Source organism: Delphinus delphis, chromosome 15, assembly GCF_949987515.2.
Source record: "Delphinus delphis chromosome 15, mDelDel1.2, whole genome shotgun sequence".
Classification (NCBI taxonomy): domain Eukaryota; kingdom Metazoa; phylum Chordata; class Mammalia; order Artiodactyla; family Delphinidae; genus Delphinus; species Delphinus delphis.
The window spans coordinates 20,114,787-20,137,499 of NC_082697.1; the positions used below are offsets into that span (position 1 = coordinate 20,114,787).

Genomic DNA, 22,713 nt, shown 5'->3' on the forward strand with positions numbered 1-22,713 from the left:
ATTCATGGTCTCACACAGCATTGTTTTCTTTTAATGAAGTTTGTGTAAAGTGTGTATCCAAGGTTTATTAGACAGTAGTCACTCAGTAAATATTAAGTCCCTTTACCTTTTTTTACTGGCATCTTATCGCTCAATAATTCTGATGACAATCGCAGTTACACTTTACTAAGTTTTTCTATGAGACATGCAGGATTTTACATCTTTGACATATATTATTTTAATTTCCTTTATATCAGTCTTGTGAACTACCATTATTATATTCATTCTAGAGATGAGGAAACTGAGGCACAGAGAGATAAAAGAACTTGATTAGTTCAGTGGATCTGGCTCAGGGTCTCTCATGAGGTTGCAGCCATACTGTCACCCAAACCCCATCACCTAAAAAATAAATTTGAATTGCTCCCCCAAAATATTCAGTTGAACCACATGAAACTGAAGGTATTTGATCATTTTGACCTACAAAAATGTTACTTTCATATGGTTCAACCTAATAATATATGCTTCCCAGAACAGGCTCCATGACTGAGATGGTGCAAAAAAATACGAGAGGGGATTTTAATCCTACTAAAGCAAAAGCTATTTTTTTAATTTCTATCCACCTCCTTGATGTGGTAAGAGCCATGGGGGCGAGGCCAGAACTCAAGAAAGCAACATCTGGACGGAGCAGGAGGGATCAATTTTTCTGTGGTCTTACGATAAATTAGCAAATGGAGCTTCAAGAGTCTGGGACCGAAAAAAAACCTCCTCTTCCTCAGTCCTTATCCCCCCTGCTTGCTCCCCTCCCCTTCTTCTCTCTCCAGCATTCTGTCCCAATCCACCTCTTCAGAGTCTGGTTCGAGTCCTCTAGAGACGTGGAGGAGTCATGTTATATTGTCTGGAATGCCCCAGAAATTCTTTCTGGTTTTCATAATATCTTCATTTTATAACCAGCATTGTGGTTGTTTCAGGATTCACAAGAGAGTGATTGCAGAGCCCTTAATTTGAGGGAATTGACCCTCATTAGGACAGTCCATGCTCTAAAGAGGAAGCCCCCAAAGTTGAAGCCATCACAGAACTGGGAATAACCTACATATCCACCAACAGGGGAGAAGCTAAATAAACTCAGCTAAATTCATATAGTGTAATGTGATACGGTATTTCAAAGAAGCGAGGTAGAGTGTTGTGTACTTAGATGGAAAGTACTCCAAAACAAAAACAATACATTGCAGGTCAATATGCAAAGTGGATAGTGTGCGTGTGTAAATGAATAGAAAGTGTCTGGAAGGAGAAACACTAAAATAATGACAATGGTCATTTCTGGGCGGGGAAGTTATTGGGGAAGAGGGTCAAGGGGGACTTTGAAAGTAACTGTAATGTTTATGAGATTATGCTTATGTTTCCTTGTACAATTAAAAATAAGCCATTTGTAAAGCCATAAAACATTTTTTGCAGCAGGCTTATGCCTAAAGTTAAGAACTATCCTAGTTTAGTTTCTCCAAAAGTAGACCTTGAGATAAGGATTCGAGTGTAGTTATTTTACTTAGGAGGTGATTCGAGGAAATATCAATAAGAGAGTGAAGAAGTGATCCCACCATGGGCAACTGGGGTGTAATCTGCTGGGAACCACGTACTGCAGAGTATCTCACCTGAGGGGTAGGGGGCTGGGGTGTTTATACACCAAATTCCATCACTCTTTGTTAAGTTTGCTTCTGAGGAACATTAATTCCCTGGCACTTCTGACCTGCTACACAGCTGGGCAAGTGGACTCTGAAGGCTAGAGAAAAGCCTTAAGTAAAGAAATGACAGGGTTGAAAGTTGGAAGTTGGGCTGGCATGCACTTGAGTCATAAGGACGAGGGGATTTGCACAAGATGCCAACAACCTCTACAAGAGCTATAGCTATACCCCACTATAACTCGGTATTGTTCAGGCAGACTCTGGGGTTCTCTCTGGATATCTGAGGTGTGTGTCATCTTTCAAGAGGAGAGGAACATCTGAGAGACGTCCCCAACACTGCTCATGGCTAGAGCATCATATGGGTGTCATCTCTCTGCCTAGGAAAACCCAGTCAGCCAATCTCTCTGACTTTCATGGGAAGCCCCACAGTCTCAGCTTCCCCTACAGGAAAGGAACATTCTCTCTTCTTCAGGCATTGGCTGCAGATGAGCTTGATAACAAAACCCATAAATACAGAGCATCACTTTCTGTAAGACTCAGCCCTCCAAGGGACTGTATAAGATGGTGATTAGAAACCTAGATTCAAACCGAACTTTTCCTATTTGTATAACACAGACAGGTCACTCCCTCTCTAAGCTTCATTTATAAAATTTGTGAAATGAGAATATCTACCCCCATAGGCTCATGTGACATCCACAAACATTTTCAGAAAGCATCCATAAAGCACTGAGCACAATTCTTGGCACAGAGTTAATATTCAACAAATGTCAGCTGGTCCAGAAACTAAAATTTCAAAAATTAATTTCACACCTGCTGTTTTCTTAACTTTGTTCTGGGAGCCGTGGGAAAGCAAAAGAGAAAAACCTCATCTCTCCTCAAGCAGCAGTAATATGTCCTCATGAATCACGAGGTTATGAGTCCTCAGACAGGAAATTGAGTCCCTGGGGACTTGGAGAGTCTGCAGCCAGGAATGCAGAGGTGGAGCCCGAAGGAGAAAACTGCTTGGGAGAGGGGGCAGTCTGTGACCCTGTAAGTCTGGGCAGTAGGAAAGTAGCCCCCTGTCCCCTTGCAATCTGGTCCAGCTAATCTGAGTGCTACAAACCTGTTTCTATTGACCAGCCTTGCCCTGATTTAAATTTCAAACAGCCCACAGTTTTATTCTCTCCTCACCACCCCTGAGAACTAACCATTATGGATTTTACAGGCCTCGGAGCCCTCGGCTCACACACTCAATTTGCACAATCTTTGCATAAGGAGAAAGGCAGTCGATGCAAACTGAATTAATTGTAATTGACCATAATATGCTTACAGAAATGCCAAGGAGTTTTCATTAGTAGATAAGCCCCAAAGTTATCTGCCGATGATTTACATCGGCACGAACACGCTGCATGGCCACAGTTAATTATGAGACCTGCCACGGAAGGTGCTTCATCAAACCCTGGCAGAGGCCTTCCGAGGGCCAGTGACACCTCCAGGGACCGACACATCTTGACTCGCTTCCTGCAAAGGGCTTTGAAGTCACTGCCTGGGAAGGCAAAGCCAAGCCAGCGCCGTCGGGCTCAAGCTGGACCCTCTTTGATGCCCCAGCCTCGGTGTCCTGCTGTCTCTTCCCTTGGAGCTGCCAGTCCCTCCCACCCCATCCCACAGCCTCAGTCCTCTTCCATCAAGTCATCATTGAACTTGTGTCTTCGTTCACATAATAGACCTCCATTCATTTATTCTTTTTTCAACAAATATTTCCTACGTGCTTCCTCTGTGATTGTCTCCATACTAAACTGGGAATGCCACAGACATGGGCCCATTGCACAGAGCTGAAAACCCAGTGATAGGCTGAAAGAGTGAAAAAGCATGAGTGTCAACAGGTGATAATGCGATGAGAATAAAGAAGAGGGTAGGGCTTCCCTGGTGGCACAGTGGTTGAGAGTCCGCCTGCCGATGCAGGGGACACGGGTTCATGCCCCGGTCCGGGAAGATCCCGCATGCCGCGGAGCGGCTGGACCCGTGAGTCATGGCCGCTGAGCCTGCACGTCTGGAGCCTGTGCTCCGCAACGGGAGAGGCCACAACAGTGAGAGGCCCGTGTACCGAAAAAAAGAAAAAAAGAAGAGGGTAATAGGAAAGAAATCAGAAAATCAGGGCGTTTTCTCAGAGGAAGTAATATCTAAGCTGAGACCTGAAGCATGAGAAGGCAACATCCAGGTGAGGTGTTAAGAGTATTCCAGGTAGAGGAAGTAGCATGGGCAAAGGACTTGAGGCAGGAAAGCAGCTGGCAACTCTTGAAGGCTCATGAGGCTGGAATATCCCAAGGGAGGCAGAGAATGAAGGAAGGTGAGGCAGGACAGCAGTCGGAGGCCAGAACAAGGACTTTTGAGACCAGGCTGACAAGGACCTTGAATTTAATTCCAAAAGTATTGGGAGCCATGAAAGAGATTAAAGTGAGTCTATTTGAGTTGATTCAGGAATTTTCTAAAAAAATCACTCTGGCTATTAAGAGTGGCAGAAAAATGGATTCTTGTAGAACAAAATGGAATCAGGGAGACCAGTTAGAAGAGGCTACTATTAGAGTCATCCAGTCAAGAGGTGAAGGTGTCTGGTGGCACGTCGGGATGGAGACAAGCAGGGAGGGTATAGGGGCCTCTGTCTTCTTGGGGCCCTGTGGCTGAGTGCCTTTCTCTGCCCAATACCTCTAAAACTCAGGGCTCAACCTTGATCTCAGTAGCCTCGTCCTGGAGTCCACAGTCTCATTCCTGCATCTCAGAAAAATCCAGTATTTCTGACACTGACGATGACTATTTCCTGCCTGAATTCTCTAGAACAGTGCTACCCAATAGAATGTGAGCCACATATGTAACTTTAAGTCTTCTAGTACGCCTTATGTTGGGTTGCACCACGCAGGCCTGCAAGGCCCAGCTTCAAGACCGAAGAAAGAGCTCAGAGTCAGCAACAATGGTTTAATGGATGGGGGAGCTTACTCATGTGAAGCAAGGTCCTGGAGTGATATTCCAGGGTGTTCCCAGTTACAGGGGGAACTGGGGAATTGACATCAGGTTGGCTCATTGGTTACCAGCGAAACTAGCACAGGGGCATGCCCTTCACAACCGCTATAATAAGCTATCATGGTGAAGATGTTCTGATCTAAAGGTTAGAACAGTCATGAGCTGGGGCCTGGAGCAAACATGTAGGAAAGTCAGTCATGTGAGTAGGGTGTAGGGGAAGCAGGCATTGGTCAAGCAGGGGATGTGCAGAGAGTAAGAGAACAGCCATCTTGGGTGGCCTGATCATACACCTTAAAAACGTAAAATATAAACAGGTGAAATTTTAATAGTATTTTATGTCACCTTATATATCCAATAGTGTCATGTCAAGGTATAATCAATATGAAAATTATTAATGAGATATTTTACCTTTTTTCATGCCAAGTCTTCAAATTCCAGTGTACATTTCTGCTTCGAGCACACCTCATCTGGACTAGCCATATTTCAAACATTCCATAGTCACCTGTGTTTACTGGCATCCTTACTATATAATGCAGTTCTGAATCTGCTCATGTGAACTCCTTGCCATCCTCTGCCCACATTTTAGAAAGTACATACATTTACCAAGGACCCAAGGACCCATTTTAAGACTAGATTGACAGGTCATGTAATGCCCAGAACCATGAATATCAGATCTTCTGATGACTAGAACACAATTTTACCAGGCCCTTTGATAAAAGACCACATCATCACATGGTTATGTGATATCTGGGCCACATGACTTCCAAGCCTTCTGTTTAGGAGCTTTACCCCAGGCTGAAATTCCTCTAACATTTGCAATCTGGTTTATAAATCCAGTGCAGGGTTTGTCTTTTGGAAGGGGTGAGGAGCTCTGTCAAAGGGCCAACTTCTCTTGGGCTTCCCTGGTGGCGCAGTGGTTGAGAGTCTGCCTGCCGATGCAGGGGATGCCGGTTCGGGCTGGGCCCGTGAGCCATGACCGCTGAGCCTGCACGTCCGGAGCCCGTGCTCCGCAACGGAAGAGGCCATAACAGTGAGAGGCCTGCGTACCGCAAAAAAAAAAAAAAAAAAAAAAAAGGGACAACTTCTCAATAGCATTTTATCAGTAAGCAAACTGGGAGGGTGTGCTGACGTCCTGAGAGAGATGACAGGCAGGCTGGCACGTGAGGGCTGACCCAGAAGTCCTCTGTGAAGTAGGTCACGGTCAGAGATAGGCATTGTGCTTCAGCAGCACCTGTGATATGGATAATGATTATGAGAATCATCATCATAATAACACTTATTATCTCATTTAATTCTTTTAACCCCCTTAAAGTTGGGTACTATTATTTCCTCTGTTTTACATGTCATGAAACCGAAGCTAAGAAAATTTCACTGACTTTCCCAAGGTCACATAACTAATGGGTGAAGGATCTGGAATGTGAGTCGCCATTCTACTTGTAGCCACTGTGCTACCCTGCCTCCTATAAAAACCACCACCAAGGCTGCCCCTTCCACTTCCACGACCAAGCTGTGGAGCTCCCTGGGAGCCAGACACTGTGCTAAAAGCTTCACACGCAGTCACTCACTGAACCCTCCAAACAAACCTCGGAGGTGTGTATTATTATGACATCCTTCTTGGAGATAAGGAAACTCGAACTCAGATGAGTTAAATAATTTGCCAAAGGCCAACAGTGAGCAAAAGGAAGAGGCAGTTTCAAGCCAGCCTCTGGAATCTGCACTCTCTCCCACTAAGGGACAACGGCTACTGGTGGTGGTGACATAAAACCACTACCACTGCTGCTGCTACAACCATTACCACCACGCACACTGGTGAGCAGCCAGTGGTGTGCCCGGGCCTGTGGGAGGTTTGTGTCTATTACTTCTAATCTTTGCAATATCCCAGTGCAATAGCTTTCGTTATTAACATTATGTCGTGTAGCAGGAAACTGAAGATGAAAAGGTTACTTGTCTTTCCCAAGGTCACACAGCTGCTAAGTGGTGGAGCTAAGACCGGAATCAAGATCTGCCTGTCTGACCAGTTGTGCACTAGAGCTGACTCGTATTGGTTTGAAAGAGTTAATTGTTAAATTATTACGAATTTTGCAGACCAGTTGTTAAACACGGCTATTATTAAAAACTAAATGTTATACACTTACAATTATATAAATTATATTCACAAAAGATAATAAATACTCAATGTCATAAATTCCTAATTATTTTATTACTATTAATTGGTATAATATATATAATATGTATATATATTGTACTATTGTCTATTGTCTATGTTTTTAGGGTTATTTACATCTATTGTGTCTGTATGGTGAGGTGACCATTATAATGGTATGTGGTTGTCCATCTCTTTCCAATTCCTCATTTAATGACATTAATTGCCAGCTTAAAACTGGTCACAATGAAAGCACTTACCCCATATAAGTAGGAAACATTACAAATTGGGACTTGGTTTTTTGAAGAACAAGTTGTTAAATATTTACCAGTCCACCACTATATGGGACCCACATCTTCCCACCATATCTTGCAGTCTTCCAAATCTTAATGTTCCTGCTAATGATCAGTGGTCCTCCAGCCTCCATCCCTCTGAGAACATGAGACTCCACCTCAGAGGATACAGGGGCGTCCCTCACGTGGCCCTGGTCTTCACAAGGAATGGAGAGATGTCAGTCTCAGAAGTGCTTGCCAAGCAATGCCTGCTTTGGAGAGTCCTTTCTCCTCCATCCCTTTCTCCTGCATCCTTTTCTCCTGCATCTGCTCTCCAAGCTGGAGTCTACATTTAAAGATGTTCAAGTTTTTCCCACCTTTCTAGAGAGGAGGACAGAGATCATCTCCAAAATAGTCTGTCAATTCAAGGCAATGCCAATCAAAATCCAAAAGGAAATTTTCCCCAGCAAATGGAATATAATCAGCCACAAAAAGAATAAATAGGAAAATATATTATGACTTGAATATATGCTTGTGACCTATTTTGTAGGGAGGGGAATGGTAGAGCAAAAGTAGAATTTAGAGTATGCTCACATTAATTTATAATATATAAACACATTTATACATGCATATATACCATATTATTTATGTATTATATTTTATATGTGTAGTGTATGTAGATATTTACTGTATGTTATATACATATATTTGTGTGTGTGTGAGAGAGAGAGATAATACATTGGAAAAATAAAATTGCTGGTAGTTGGATCTCTAAGCAGTGGCACTATCATTGATTTTTTAAAAGTCTTTCTCGTATTTTGGGGAGAGAGGGAAGGGATTAAGATTGTGCATTGCCATAATGCTGGGATGTGTCAGACTGACCTGGGTTCACATCTCATTTCTATCCTTCTGAGCTGCATGATTGCAGGCAAATCACTAAACCTCTCTGACGCTAAGTTTTCTTGGCTGTAAAATAGAGACTATACTAGTACAAACCTCATAAAGACATTACAAGTGTTAAAAGAGATAACACACTTAGTAAAGAGCAAATGCTTGGTGAGTATGAACTCTGATGAGGAAAAGGAAGAGGAGGAAAACTGCACAGATGGATAAATATACAAGCTATTGAAACTCGGTTTAGTACCAAATTTCCCCCACGAAGAATCCAATTTCTTGGGAATATGCTGTGACCTTTAGTTGGCTTTATATGGGAAAGAAAGAGTGGAGAGCAGACACAAGAGGCTGTTTTGTGTTTCCCTAAAATAAATTCAGTACCAAAAAGAATGAGAGAGTGATAAGTGTGAAACAGAGTCTACCTGTCTCTACCTTCCTCGCTCTGTTTCCTCCTTCTTCCCATGTCTGGAGTCAGGAAGCCCTCAGAGGTGTCTGCCCCACGTTGCCCCAAAACTGGAACTCTTTAGCTCCAGTGGCCAGCACAGCTCTCTAGAGCTGCAAATCCACAGGAAGGCAGAAATCCATACTGAACATACTGTAAGCCCATTTCCCCAGACTAATCAAGGCCAGGTAAGGAGGATTACAGAAAAGATTCAACCTTTCATCCTGCATCCTCTGCTAGGTAATGTGTGCTGGACGTTTCTAACAACTGCAGTTAGCACCCTTTAACGTTGTAATAGAATTTAATTAAGCAAGCTCCATGCTGTGTGGTTCCTTAAAGCAGGATACAATGCAAGGAGCAGACTGGTGATAAGCTAGGAGAAATTGGTGGTCCTCTCTGCCTGGAAGCCATTCCTTAGAACCACAGACACCCAAGTGGTGGGACTCAAGATGTCTGTGCCTGTGGACATATGGGAATATCTTCATTTCAACACCATCCCCTTCATTTCCACACACATACGGACTTTCACTCTTACGACACGCTTTCCACGCTTCTAAATGCTCACATATGCAAAGACAAGTACATCAGCATAAGCGTGGACTCATACACATATGTGTATATACACCCCAGTATATACAGGGACCCACAAGAATGCATGTACAATCACATGCACCCACACTACCCTCATTTTTTCAACAGCACCATCCATCACTTTGTCCCAAGCCAGAAACTGGAAAGATATTTGCAGCACTCTTTCTTATTCCCCACTTCCAACCTATCATCAAGTTCAGATGATTCTACCTCCTTTATAATTTTTGAGTTACTTCCCATTATTTTCTTGCCAATAGCCAACACCCTGATCCAAATCCAGGTCACCATCATTTCTCTCCTGGATGACTGAGTCTCCAAATATGAACAGAACAACTAGGCATGGTATGCAGGAATAAGAGGAAATATCAAAGGCAGATTCATGGGGCCAGGTAAAGAACCAGACCAGGGGACAAGTTTAAGAAATAGGGAAACTGAAGCCAATAAAAAATAGAGCTTGGGGAAGCTGATGTGAAAGACAAGGAGGAAAAAGGCCAGAAATATGTTTTAATAGAAACCAAGGGAAGAGAATTTTCCTAAGAAAGAACAACCAAATGCAACATATCGCAGGAGGTAAAATAAGAGCTCATTGAAAATTGATCTATAAATTTGACCACAAGGAAACCAATGGTGATCTTGACAAGAGCAGTTTAAGAGGGACGTTGAAAAATATTCAGAGGTGATTGGAGGTGGAAAAGTCAGGTGAGTGAATATAGACTACTTTTCAAATAGGTGGCTTTGTAATGACATTAAACCATGAAGAGGAAGAGAGAGAGGAAGTACTGGGTAAAAGGGGACAGGGGTAATCATTGATTGCTCTGTATTCCCATTATCTGCACACTTTTCCATAGGGAACTGCTCTCCCAGAATTCCAACAATGAGATCCAGATAAGACAGCCAACATGAGCCCTCAGAGTGCCCCATTCCCTTGACCACTGTGATTGGTTCAAGGATAAACTTATGACCCAAGCTAAGCCAAATAGAATTCTTCCTCAGATTTTTTATTATTCAAACTTGATGGCGATGGCCCATTTTCCTTGTTGATCATAAGCTACAGGAATTTGGTCTGGCACGACCTACAGACAGGTTTTCATCACGTGGAAAAAACTGACCTGAAAGAATAACTCTAACATGAAGACAAGAGTAGAGATGAAAATGAAATAGTGGTCACATCTCAGAGTTCAGTTGTCCATGAAGCCAGCTCACTTCTGCCTCTTCCACAATTTGTTTATGTCATATAATGTTTCCTTTTTTCCCTCTGCTAGTTTTAGTTGGGTTTCTGTCCCTTGCAACCCAAAGAATGTAAAACTGAAGGTCATCCCATTGATGAAAGCAATTTCCTTCAATTCTTTTGGATGAGCATATAGTCGACTGAAAGATGGCCATCAGTAGAGGGAGAAAGAATGAAAGAACACAATATTATTGATGGAGGGAGGTCTTTGAGGCAACACATACAGGTAAAACTAGAGGGATTCACCTCGAACATTCAGTTGGCGGGGGTAGGATTGGTTATGTAAATTGTGGGGCCCAGTGCAAAAGGAAACTGTTGGGTCCTTTGTTCAAAACTTATAAAGAATTTCAAGATGGTGATAGCAGAACATTAAACCAAACAAGGGGAGAAATCTGAGTGTATGTGACAGCACAGGTCACTGCCCATGGAGCCAATTCCTCTGAGATGTAAGGTCAGGAGGGACAGATGGCATGTGACAGGAACATTTAGGGGTGACAGTAATAAATTGAGATGGAGACACTATTTCCCCAAAGGAGAGATAGACTTATCTGCTGTGAAAGAAAGGGTTGGGTATGAGAGGGTGCAGAAGGAAGGTAAAAAGAAAGGTAAATGGACGCGGAAATATGAAACACACATTCCCTGAAAATGTGCAAACTCCCCATAAGGATGATGTAGCAGTGACGAGCTGGAGCACATTTGAGAGCCAGGCAGAGTTTGATTATACACCGCGGCATGCCCGTCAGCTGCCAGCCTCCCTACACAACCATTATTTGCTTATTTCAGGACTACCTGGGTGTTCTCTAAAATCAAAGCTTTACTAATAACCATATTTAGCGTTGAACAAGCGCTTGGTATTTCCTGAGGACTTCACAAGCACTAATTAGTTAATAATTCAATGTAGTTGAAGAAAAGGCATAAATTGCACATCTGCAAGAACCAGGTGCCTTTCTTGTTTGTGATGTAGGGAAAGGATCCTTACACCAGGTAACAGGGGTCTGTGAGTCCTGGAATTATATGCAGTGTATGAGTGTGTGTGTTTGTGTGTCTGTCTTTCTGTGTGTGTATATGATTGTATGTATGTATGTATGTACACACATGTGTGAGTGTATATGCATGTGTGTGTGTGTACATGCACATGCATGTGTGTGAAAATACCTTCATTGGGTCCTCATAGAAACATCTGGGCCAAAAAGAGTTAATGATCATAGCATTGAAGAAGGAACTTAAGATACAGACTCAGAAAACTTGGGTTAGGACACAGGTTCAGCCACCTACTGGTTATCCAAACTTGTACATATCAACTTCCCTCTTAGTGCCGGCGTTTCTTCATCTATAACATGGAAAGCATATCTTTCTCTCATGGTGTGAAGATTAAATAAAAGTCCTACCACAAAGTCAGAATTGATCAGTGTCTCAACTCTGTCTTGCATTTTCTCATTCATTTCATAGCTGGACAGCAAAGACAGTCTAAAACTCCAAATTTGCTCAGCTATATGTGAGGAGAAAGAGGAGGAAGATGTAAGAAAAGCTGCAGATATGGAAGAATATGAAGAGAGTGAATTGTTGGAAACAGATGAGTCTACTCTCGGTGCAAGGAAAATAGTAGAAATTTGAGAGCTAAGGCTGAGGTTGCTAGTTTGCAAACCAGAACTTACGACCTTTACGTCACTTATGGTAAGTATTACCAGATCCCACAACTATGGTTGTGAGCCATGATGAGCCATGACAGCATTTATCAGTTGAGTACATGTGTGAAGTCAAGTTCATTTGAAGAAAACAGTGACCATTTAAATCACTGTTATCTCCCACCACCGCCTATGTGTTCAGTTCCCCCAGGCAGGCATGCCTGATGATGAAGAAAACCATAGACTGTTACAGAAGGAAGGGTGTTCATAAGTATCTTCTAATTTTCTTGAAATGTGTTCGAACCATCATTCCAACAATAAACTATAACTACACTAGACATTAGACAATGAAACAAGTAGAGTATGGAAGCTATCTTAATTATTGGTTCTGATTTTTAAAGAATTTACCCATACACATGACCATTGGTCATATTCACCAATATGTACAATTTCCCTAATAAAGGGACTTACATGTTTATGTATTTAATTTTTTAAATGTCCCATTACAAAAAAAAAAAAAAAGGTGTGTGTCCCTAAGAGGACCTTACACACAGTTCCTGCTTTGTGTTTCTTGACTCAATACAGAGATTCTTCCATTTCACTTGCTATTAAGGAAATCTTGTATCTTTAACGCAGTCTGCTGCTGTCTTTCTGTTAATCACTATCTTCATGTAAATCCTTCATAGAATCTTTTAGTTTGATTGATACATTCAGAGGCTTGACCACAAGGTAAGGGAGAAAGCCAGACTTCAAGTTGAGATCTGCAGTCCAGTGTTCTTTCCTGGACACCATTCAGGTTTCATTATTGGCTTAAAGCAAAATGTACTGAAAAGATCCTGAAATAGGAATGGCTGGGCATAGAGACAATGTATCCCAGCCTCTGTCTTCACCATCCCCCTCTGCCTCCAAATGACTGAACCCACCAGCTCTGAGAGTTGAAAACAGACAGACCATCTCTGGATGGGAGTGATTCAACCCTCTCACACCATGGATTTTAAGAAGTAAAGAGACCTGAGAAAGACTCACCCTACAGAATCACCCTGACATTGGGGTAGAAGGTTGATAATAGTTATCGATGACTAACAGTGAATAGATCAGCTAAGAAGACAAAATTCTGGATTTGGAATTAGGCACAAACTTGAATATTTATTTAGAGAAAGAAAATAAATCACAATAAACTACATTTTTTTAAAGTGACAGATAACACTAACATTACAAAATCCTGGAAAATAATACAATATTTGTATTAATCAGCACACAGATGCAACACTGTAATAGTTCTTACCTTTGGTTTGCTGCGTATTCTTTGATCTCCTTTTCACATGACAATGAGCATGTAATGTTTTCTATGGAGAGAAAAGAAAGTGAACTCAGAATTTCTAAATTATTTTCAACCTGGCATGGTAGAGCGAAGCTGGTCTGTTTTTTTGTTTGTTTGTTTGTTTATTTTCCAGCTTCACCAATTCATTATTGGAAATGCCACCAAAATGTTTACAATTGTTGTGCAAATTTGAGAATTCTTCTATCAAGTTTATTTTCTATGTGAGCTATGAAATTTTAGGGAACTTCAAATGTTTTCTTGTACAACAAGTAAAGAGCTATTTGGATGGGCAACATTCATGATGCAGGGCTTTGGGAAAACCCCATGCAAATAAGAGGCCCTGAAGTTAACTTTTACTAGCTTCTCAGTAAATTCATAGATGATTGCCTTACAAGGTCCCGCCTTGATGGTCCTTGGGCACCTCTTCCAACTCATTGCCTATCACATCTCCCTTTGTTCAGTCTTCTCTAGCTGCTCAACCTTCGTGTTTTCACCTAATGTTCATGCTTTACTCCCATTGCCAGACCTTTGCACAGGCTGTGCCTTCTGCCTGGAGTTCCCTTCCTACTACATAGTTCTTCATTTCACTAAGTCCTTCAGATCCTGCTTTAGTCTCCGTCACCATTTACTTCTGAATTCACCATTCTGCCTTCCCTCCCTTTATCAAATCCCCTACCATAAGCTTACTTAACACGATGCACCTCTCTCTCGAAACACCAGACACAAGTTTACATATTGTTCTAGGATTAATTCATCTCTCTGTCTCCCAAGAGAGCTCCAGGAGGCGGGGTGGGGCGACCACATCTGCTTTTGTTCCTGCATCATATTCCCAGTGCCTACTACACAGTATGGATCATAGTGGGAGTTTAATAAATATATACTGATTACATATGGATAAGTAAGGGAGAAGAGACATAAACTGAAATTGATCAGTAATCTCCCTCTCCCTGTGAGAAAAAAAAAATCTAGAAAACAAACTTTGGTTTCCCTTTGGCTTCACTTCACCTGAGTCAACTGCCTGTTGGTGGATCTCAGATATCTAGCCAGCCTCTATGAAAATATCTTTATCCTAAAACATGCCTTTTGCACTTTGAGAAACCACAGATAAATACCAGAGAAAATCAAAAGTTGAGGTCTGGGGTGAAAAGAAATATAGATGAAATGTTTAATAAAATATTTCAGGAGAGGATATAGATGTAGAGTAGCTTTGAGGAAAAGTTGAGGTTGGGCAGCTGTGTTTTCCAAAAAGATCAAATATCCCTTGTCCTACCTTCAGATGCTGGCCCAAACTCCACACCAGAGCATGGCTTGTGGATGGGTCTTGGCCTGTCTACATGGTAGGAACACTGGCTCCTGAAAAGGTCTCTCCCTCTGGTCTTTTAATCCACATTTCCACTGTTAGAGGTAACTTTCTTGTACTTCTAAGAGTTTTTGACCCTGCCTTCTCCAGTTCCATGCAACTCCCTGCACCGGGGCCCAGCCGTTTCTGATTCAGCCCCTCTCAGTCCCTGAGCAATGCTGATAAGAGGGACTCTTAGCCCACCAATGGGTGGGATCTGAAATTATATATGCTTCCCGTAGATTTTAAATTACACGAGACCCAGATATCTACATGCCTTTTAGCTAGTTCTTTCTTCTAATGAAGACTGGGTAGTGGGTTTCAAATTACATGCCAACTTTGTTGCTTGTCAGGGGTACTTGAGAAAGATTCCAAGTTGAGCAGGCTCCAAATCGTGTTTGATTAGCAATGTCTGCTCTGATCAAGGGAAAGGATGGTAATAGCATGCATACCGCATATTTGGTTTCCCTGTTCTAACTCCTAACATTTGGTCCAAGCCTTATGACTGGGTTTTAGCCCAACTTTAACTTAAGTTTCTCCAGAAGCTGAACATCTGCCCTGAATCCAATTGACATGCTATAATATAATATTTCACAAGTGCTGCCCTGACCCAGTTTTGAAGTCATGGCTAAAACCTCTCAATTTCCCTTCATGGGTAGTTTGCTAAGCCTCTACACCAACCATGTCCCTTATTGGGGTCCTGTTCTCCAGGGCCAGGTACCCAACAACTAGCTAGGGGCAGCCCCTAAACCCAGTAATTATTCAACTTATCCAGTCTCCAGAAAGCTTTCAAAATCTGCTCCATTCGCCATGCATAAGCTCCTCCTACAGCTCCAGTTTTCTGTGACCCAGTCCCCAAGTGTAACCCCTTGTGCATCCCTGCATGACAGCCTTCTCTTATTCCCTCATTTGGTGCCATAGTAACAAAGAGTTCTGCTTTTCATCTATCTGAGAGTCAGTGTGTTGTATCCGGTTATCCAAAGAATCTTTAGAGCTTATAAAACACATGTATCCAAAGGCCTTGTCCTGCCTAGTCACTGCCATCCCTTGGGAACTAGACAGCCCCTTCCAAAACTACCAGGAATGTCTGTGCATTTATTTTATATCGCAAAACACTTTGTTTTCTGGGATGATTTCTCAAGCCTCCTGAGAAGCCATTTTAGCTAAAATTCTAGCTAATATTCGCTCAGTGGATCATTACTTCCACCTCTGGCGTGTGAGGGTACTGTTTGGGATGTGGGACCTGCAGAGGCCCTGAGGGGTCCCACTTTGTATCTGAGGCACCCTCTGCCCCCTCTGAGAGCTCTGGCCCACAGACAGCTGCAGAGCCCGGTAAGGATGCCACCCTCAAAATATCTGCAGGATAGACTATGGCAAAAGCAAGGAAACTCCATTCCACCTTTCCATATTTATAAATATTCTCCTTTTTCTTCCTCCACCTTCTCTGCTTCCCAGGTTTGCTTCCTTCCTGAAAAGAAGATCACGTCATACTTTCCTCTTCCTCCCAGTCCTTGAGACAGACTTTCTCCTCAGACTAAAGAGTGTAAACACTTTTATAACCACTAAATGGTCAATTCTGAGAAAATACCGAGAATTGGGGGTAACACTGAAAGTTCTTGTCGGGATCTCCAGGATAGATTTGTTTCATTGGGAAGACAGAAAGGGGCCATGAGAAAGGCCCAGTGGGGGGCCTAAAGCAGACAGAAGGTCCCCTGATTCATATGGGTAAAGGCCAGATCTTGTGGGACAGAGCACCCCCAGGGAAATTCAAAATGGGAGAAGTTCATGCAAATTCCTAATGAGAGAATTTTATCAGTGGCAATTCAAACCAAGTTCTCTGGCAGATGTGCCACACTGGGAGGACGGTTTCTATTTCTTGAAGCCACCTTAACCGTAGATTTACAGCTAGGTCTGGGTTACAGCAGACCAGGATGAAGAGGGGCTAGGACACATATACTGTGAAGGCTTTATCAAAGAACTAAGGACTCTGATCCTGGAAAAGAGATTATCTGTGCTCAGAAAGAAAGAAATTAGAGCAGTCTCTTATTTTAAGATGATGATGACAAGAGCTAACATCTACAGAAAGTGTGCATGTGCCAGACACTTTACTTCTTGTACCCCACATCAACGTACCTCATAGGGTAGGTGCTACCATTATGCTCATTGAACCAATGAGGAAACCAAGGCTCAGAGACGTGAAGTGACTTGTCCAGCTCATACAGCAATAGCCGCCAGAGTCAGGATCCAAACCCAGACCAACCTGGCACCAAAAGCAAGTCTCTCAGCCACTGCCCTACCTTACAAAGAACAGGTGTCCATTGTGACACCAAAACTGCATCAGGTCCACAATCTGACTTCCGGTGGGGTGTCCTCCTGTGAGACTGCCCAGACTTCAGTTCCTCTAGTCCCTGCCAGCAAGGCACTGGCATGGAAGGAGCCTCAGTAACGGCAGTCATGTTGATCTACAGAGCAATGGCATGATCAACCTTCAGGATATATTTCTGTGTGAAAAGTCAGGTGGAGAAAAATGTGTGCTTTGATTTGGATTACCCTAGAAGCAGACTAGGAGACAAAGATTTGAGTACAAGTAGTTTATTTGAATGTGATCCCGGAAAACTAGTAAGGCTATGAGAAAGTGAGATCAGGGGGAAAGGGCAGCCAGTAAGTATGAGTTTTCCAGCAAGTTTCCATGGTGGGTAACTGGAGCTTCATACTTCTGGAGAACTCTGGGGGTTCGTGTAGAGCATTCTGTTTTGTCGATCTGATTTGGAACCATGTACACATTTTATGTAATTGTAATGTTATAATTAATTTTATAGATTTTTAAAATATCTTTATTGGAGTATAATTGCTTTACAATGATGTGTTAGTTTCTGCTTTATAACAAAGTGAATCAGTTACACATATACATATGGTCCCATATCTCTTCCCTCTTGCGTCTCCCTCCCTCCCACCCTCCCTATCCCACCCCTCTAGGTGGTCGCAAAGTACCGAGATGATCTCCCTGTGCTATGCGGCTGCTTCCCACTAGCTATCTATTTTACATTTGGTAGTGTATATATGTCCATGCCACTCTCTCACTTTGTCACAGCTTATGGAATCTAAGAAAAAAAAAAACGTCATGAAGAACCTAGGGGTAAGACGGGAATAAAGACACAGACCTGGGCTTCCCTGGTGGCACAGTGGTTGAGAGTCTGCCTGCCGATGCAGGAGGCGCGGGTTCATGCCCTGGTCCGGGAAGATCTCATGTGCTGCGGAGCGGCTGGGCCCGTGAGCCATGGCCACTGGGCCTGCATGTCTGGAGCCTGTGCTCCGCAACGGGAGAGGCCGCAGCAGTGAGAGGCCCGCGTACCGCAAAAAAAAAAAAAAAAAAATACACACAGACCTACTAAAGAATGGACTTGAGGATATGGGGAGGGGGAAGGGTAATTTTATAGATTAATGTGTATTATTTATGTATTAAATTGTGATTTTATAATTAAAATTTATAAAGGCAATCACTATAAAAAAATAAACTAAATAAATGAATAAATCTATGTATTGAGCTGGTGGTACAATCACACAGATAGAAATATGTCAGGTGATTTTAAGATACAGTAATCTGGCTGTTCATCCCCTGTGAGATATGCCTAACCTAAATGAATTTAAGAAAAAAAAAAAAACCTTACACTATGTTCAATAATCATGTCATTGGTGGGAGCGTTACTCTGAGACAGTTCAGTAGGTATAAAATAAATGTGTTTGCCTTTGGGAACTGGAACATTATTCTACAGGAGAAACAGGAAATGCAGGTGCAAGATCAAAGAAGGTAAGTAAAAATGATGTCATTTCTTAGTTGGAAGTTTCAATGAAAACTCAAGATATATTTTCTCTTTAAAATGAAATATGTTATGTCCTACCTGTATCCACTGAAAAGCCCTAGAAACAGTGGCCAACCCAGTAGCAATGAACACCTCAAAACCCAAATTGTGGATGTCTAAATGTCCTTCTCCACTGAATGAAGAAAAGGGTTGTTTAGGTTTGGGAGAGAAAACCTACAAGATGAACCTGGAACATATTGTCAAACCAGACAAGAAGAAGCTATCGAAAACCATGTGGTCATGTCAGAAGGACTCAAAAGTGAACTTAAAGAGTCGCCCACAGGCCAAACGCAGGAGACTTTGATCTCAGTAAAAGAACAACTGTGACGGATTGAAATCCATCAAATACTTTAAAATCCATGCATGCAAAATGACAGTCATAACAAAATAAGCTCACTGGTGTCCTACATCGAATACTAGAGGAGCAACTCATTATTTTGAAAACTAGAAAATAAAGAAATCAAGCATTAACTTGTCTTTCCCATATAAACTGTATCTCAGGATGACAAATAGTTGATGAGAAGAAGTTTTCTTCAAAAAGTGATTCAGAAGATGAATGAAAAAGAATGATGGGATTAAAATGATTGTTGATTAAAATGATCATCAGTGGCTGCTACCATCAGAAGAGCCAACCAGACTTCCTAACATACAGTACACTGTACCATGAAGTATGAAGTATTTTTGCCAAAAGCCAAAACCTGAACCTGATCAAAATTCTAGATCTAACTTCTAATTTACAGGAAATACCACGGACGAAGGAACATTTCAACCACACCACTAAAATGCAAACAGCAAAATGCAGACTATGGGGAATTCTTTAAGACAAGCAACCAAGTTTTTTTTAACAAGTAAATCTCAAAGGGGAAAAAAGTAGATCAAAAGACTTAAAATACCTATGAACCAATTGCAATATATAGACCACATTTGGATCCTGATTCAAACAAATAAATTACTTTAAAAATTATATAATAGGGGCTTCCCTGGTGGTGCAGTGGTAGAGAGTCTGCCTGCCGATGCAGGGGACACGGGTTCGTGCCCCGGTCCGGGAGGATCCCACATGCCGCGGAGCAGCTGGGCCCGTGACCTATGGCCGCTGAGCCTGCACGTCCGGAGCCTGTGCTCCACAATGGGAGAGGCCACAACAGTGAGAGGCCCGTGTACCGCAAAATAAATAAGTAAAAATTATATAATAAAATTGGGAAATTTGAACAGATCGGATAATAAATAATTACTATTAATATTTTTGGATATGATCAAAGTATTTTGCTTGTTTTTAAGAAATAATCTGTATATTACAGAGATAGGTGCTGAAGCATTTAGAGAAGAAATAATATTTGGGATTTGCTTCAAATAATACAGGAGGGAGGGAGGATACAGAAAAACAAGATTGGGCACTAGTTAATAATTTTTTAAGCAGAGCAAAGGGTGCACGGATAGAGGTCTGTTATACAATCATGTCTACCTGATTTCTGCTTAATATTTTTCATCATACAACTTAAAATTACACACACACACACACACACACACACACACATATTAAAAGTTAACAGTGGCCAATTTTGCTCCAGAGAAGAAGGGGTGGAACTGAGCTAAGCAGAGGCAAATCTGGAGCAAGCAGAGTCAGTCCAAAGCATCCTTTGCCTCTGCAGAAGAGGTAGGTTTGGTGTCATCCAGGATTGTGAAGACCTCACAGAGCTGCCTGGGCAGGAACTCAAGAGCCTGGACCTTGGCATCAGGCAGGTCAGCCAGCTTCGTTACTTAGTTATATAGAGGTGCTCCAGTGTCCTCATCTGATGGGTGGGGTTCACAGTGGGGTTCACTCCACCTTGTCCGTGGTGGAGAGGCTCAGATGAGCTCAGATGAGCTGATGCATGGATGATGCTTAGCAAAGCTCCTACTACACAATTAATAATTGATATAATTATCTTCATCTTCCCTGTGAGCTACCTTGGCCCAGAGAGATGTTGTTGGCACAGTAACTCAGAGGAACCACAGCTGGAGGCCCAGACTCCAGACCTGTCTGCATCTCTCATTGGTCATCCTTAGCAGCTTCTGTTTATAGTAGGCAATTGGAAAAATGAATGGAGCACTTATCTCAAACCCCCATTTTCCAGAGCCTCCACTCTCCCCCATTCCCTCGTTTTCTCTCCTGTTCTCTCTCTGTTTTTTCCTCCATCCTTTCTTCTTTCGTTCTTTCTCCAAAGCAGCACTTTCCAAGTGACAAGTGAAGCAATAATATAAGCAATAATTTAACTCCTTGCTTCCTACTTAAAAATCCCCTAATTACTGGGTAATGGGTCCACAGGGGCATTTGGGCTGGGTGAGCTCTGCCCTGCAGGCACAGCTATAGTTCATCTGTCTGCTCCCTAATAGCACTCTAAAGTTCACCCTTATAAACATGTCACTGAGTCTGTAATTGAGTGACTGGTCATTAGGTTCCACGAGCGGTACCTGTGGGTCACCGATCACTCAGGGATGATGGATCTTTCTCCAATACCTCGGCTGGGCTGGCTACAGAGCTCTCTATCACCTCTGAGCAGAGCATTACTCTCCAGGAAGTCTACAGCGAGCCCTGGTGGGCTACCTTAAGCTTGGACTTCCACGAGGAAGTGCCAGACAGAGGAGAAGGTAGGAACATACATCCTCTGCTTCCCTCACTAACTCTCCCAGAAGCCTGTCCTGGAAGAGTCTTGTAGGAGACACTGAAGCTAAAAGACACCATGAAGCAATAAGGATTCACTGCAAGAATAACTGCTCTGTAGAGTTCAAGTCGATTTGAGAGCAGGTGCATTGTTGCAAGACAAGGAAAAAAGGATTGGAGCTTTGTGTTACTAGACTTAGCTTAATGTACCAGAAATGTCTATCACCTCTGCGCTGTGTTCCCTTGAGTAAGTCACTTGACCTCTCTGTTCCTTGATTTCCTCATTCATGAAATAGAATACTTCCCTTCTACAATTATGCTGAAGATTATCTGAGATAATACATATTAAAGTGTCTAACAGGGTCCGGCACCCAGTAGGCATTCAGCAAATATTAGCTCATTCTAAATAAACCTACCATTTTCCCTCTGCTTCCATCAGAAATGCTCTTTTGTCTTTTTGATGATGATGGAGACAGAATAACATAGTGGCTAAGGGCACAGGCTCCGAAGCGAGGCTGATTAGGATCGTATTCTGACTCTACCGCTTAATGGCAATGTGACCCTGAGCAAGTTACTTAACCTCTCTGAGCCTCAGTTTCCTCCTTCATAAAATGGAAATATTAACAGTAGCCAGTAGCCATCTCAAAGAGTTCCTGTAGGGATCAAATGAGATCATACACGTAAATTACTTATCATAGTAATTGACAAGTAGTTGGAAGTAATCTTTCAATAAATACTGGCTCTTTTTATGGGGCCCATGTTTAAGGAAATGAGGAAGAAAAAAACAACCTTATTCATACTCCATCATTAAATATAATATCCTGAAGTTAAAAGTGCCAAGGAAATTCAACTTTTAAAAAATTTAAATCTACCTCCGATTATACCTACCTGAAAGAGTTCCTAGCCCATTTAGGGGAATAAGACTTGAGGAAGAGAACAGCTAATTCAGAATAAAATCAGTCTCTCGTTTAGTGCTAGACTGAGTGATACAGAGTGGAAATCCCGCAGGGGTCTGAGAAGGAAGAGACAGCTGTGGGGAAGAAAAGGATCCAGGCGAGGTGGGGCTCTTCTGGGCTATAAGAACTGCAGGGTGAAATGGCAGGTAGAGGTGAGCTGGGGGAGGAAGCATCCAGATGGGGCCATGGAAGTGAAAACCCACAGCCAGGGACATGAGGGCATGAGGAGTCTAGCCTGCTGACCCCCAGGGTGTATGCTAGGAAGGAGTAACTAGGTAATTCAACAAGCCAAAAATATATAGTGAAAGCCTATTCTGTGATGAGCATTAAACTAAATATCCCATTGGTTCCCATATCAACTCAGTATAGGGTGGACTCACGTTTTTAGTCCGTTCTGCTACACACTTTAACCACCTTTCGGACGACACATTTGGATTCTCGAGCCCCAGGACAAGGTGGCTCTGCCCAGGGACCAACCCTTCAGCTTGGGCAGCATTTGCACCTTCACCCACACACCAACATCTCTGTGATCTCCTGTTGGTATATTTCACTTTGCTTTTGTCATGTTATACTACTGAGTGCTAAAAAGGGGGAAATGCAAAGGCTGATATTAATTCTAAGAAACACAGGTGTCAGGAAAGTGAAGCAATTGAAACAAAGATGGACATACTTTGGCATTCCCAAAGCGGAAGAGATTTCATTCCAAGTTACCCTCTTTTCTTCAATTGGTCAACTGTATATTCAGTTGTGGA

General features: G+C 42.4%; 1 pseudogene; it reads left to right on the top strand.

The window, feature by feature from the left end:
• Positions 1 to 4,438: 4,438 nt before the first annotated feature.
• Positions 4,439 to 12,236, top strand: LOC132438679 (ubiquitin-like-conjugating enzyme ATG3 pseudogene; annotated as a pseudogene).
• The last annotated feature ends 10,477 nt before the right edge of the window (positions 12,237 to 22,713 follow it).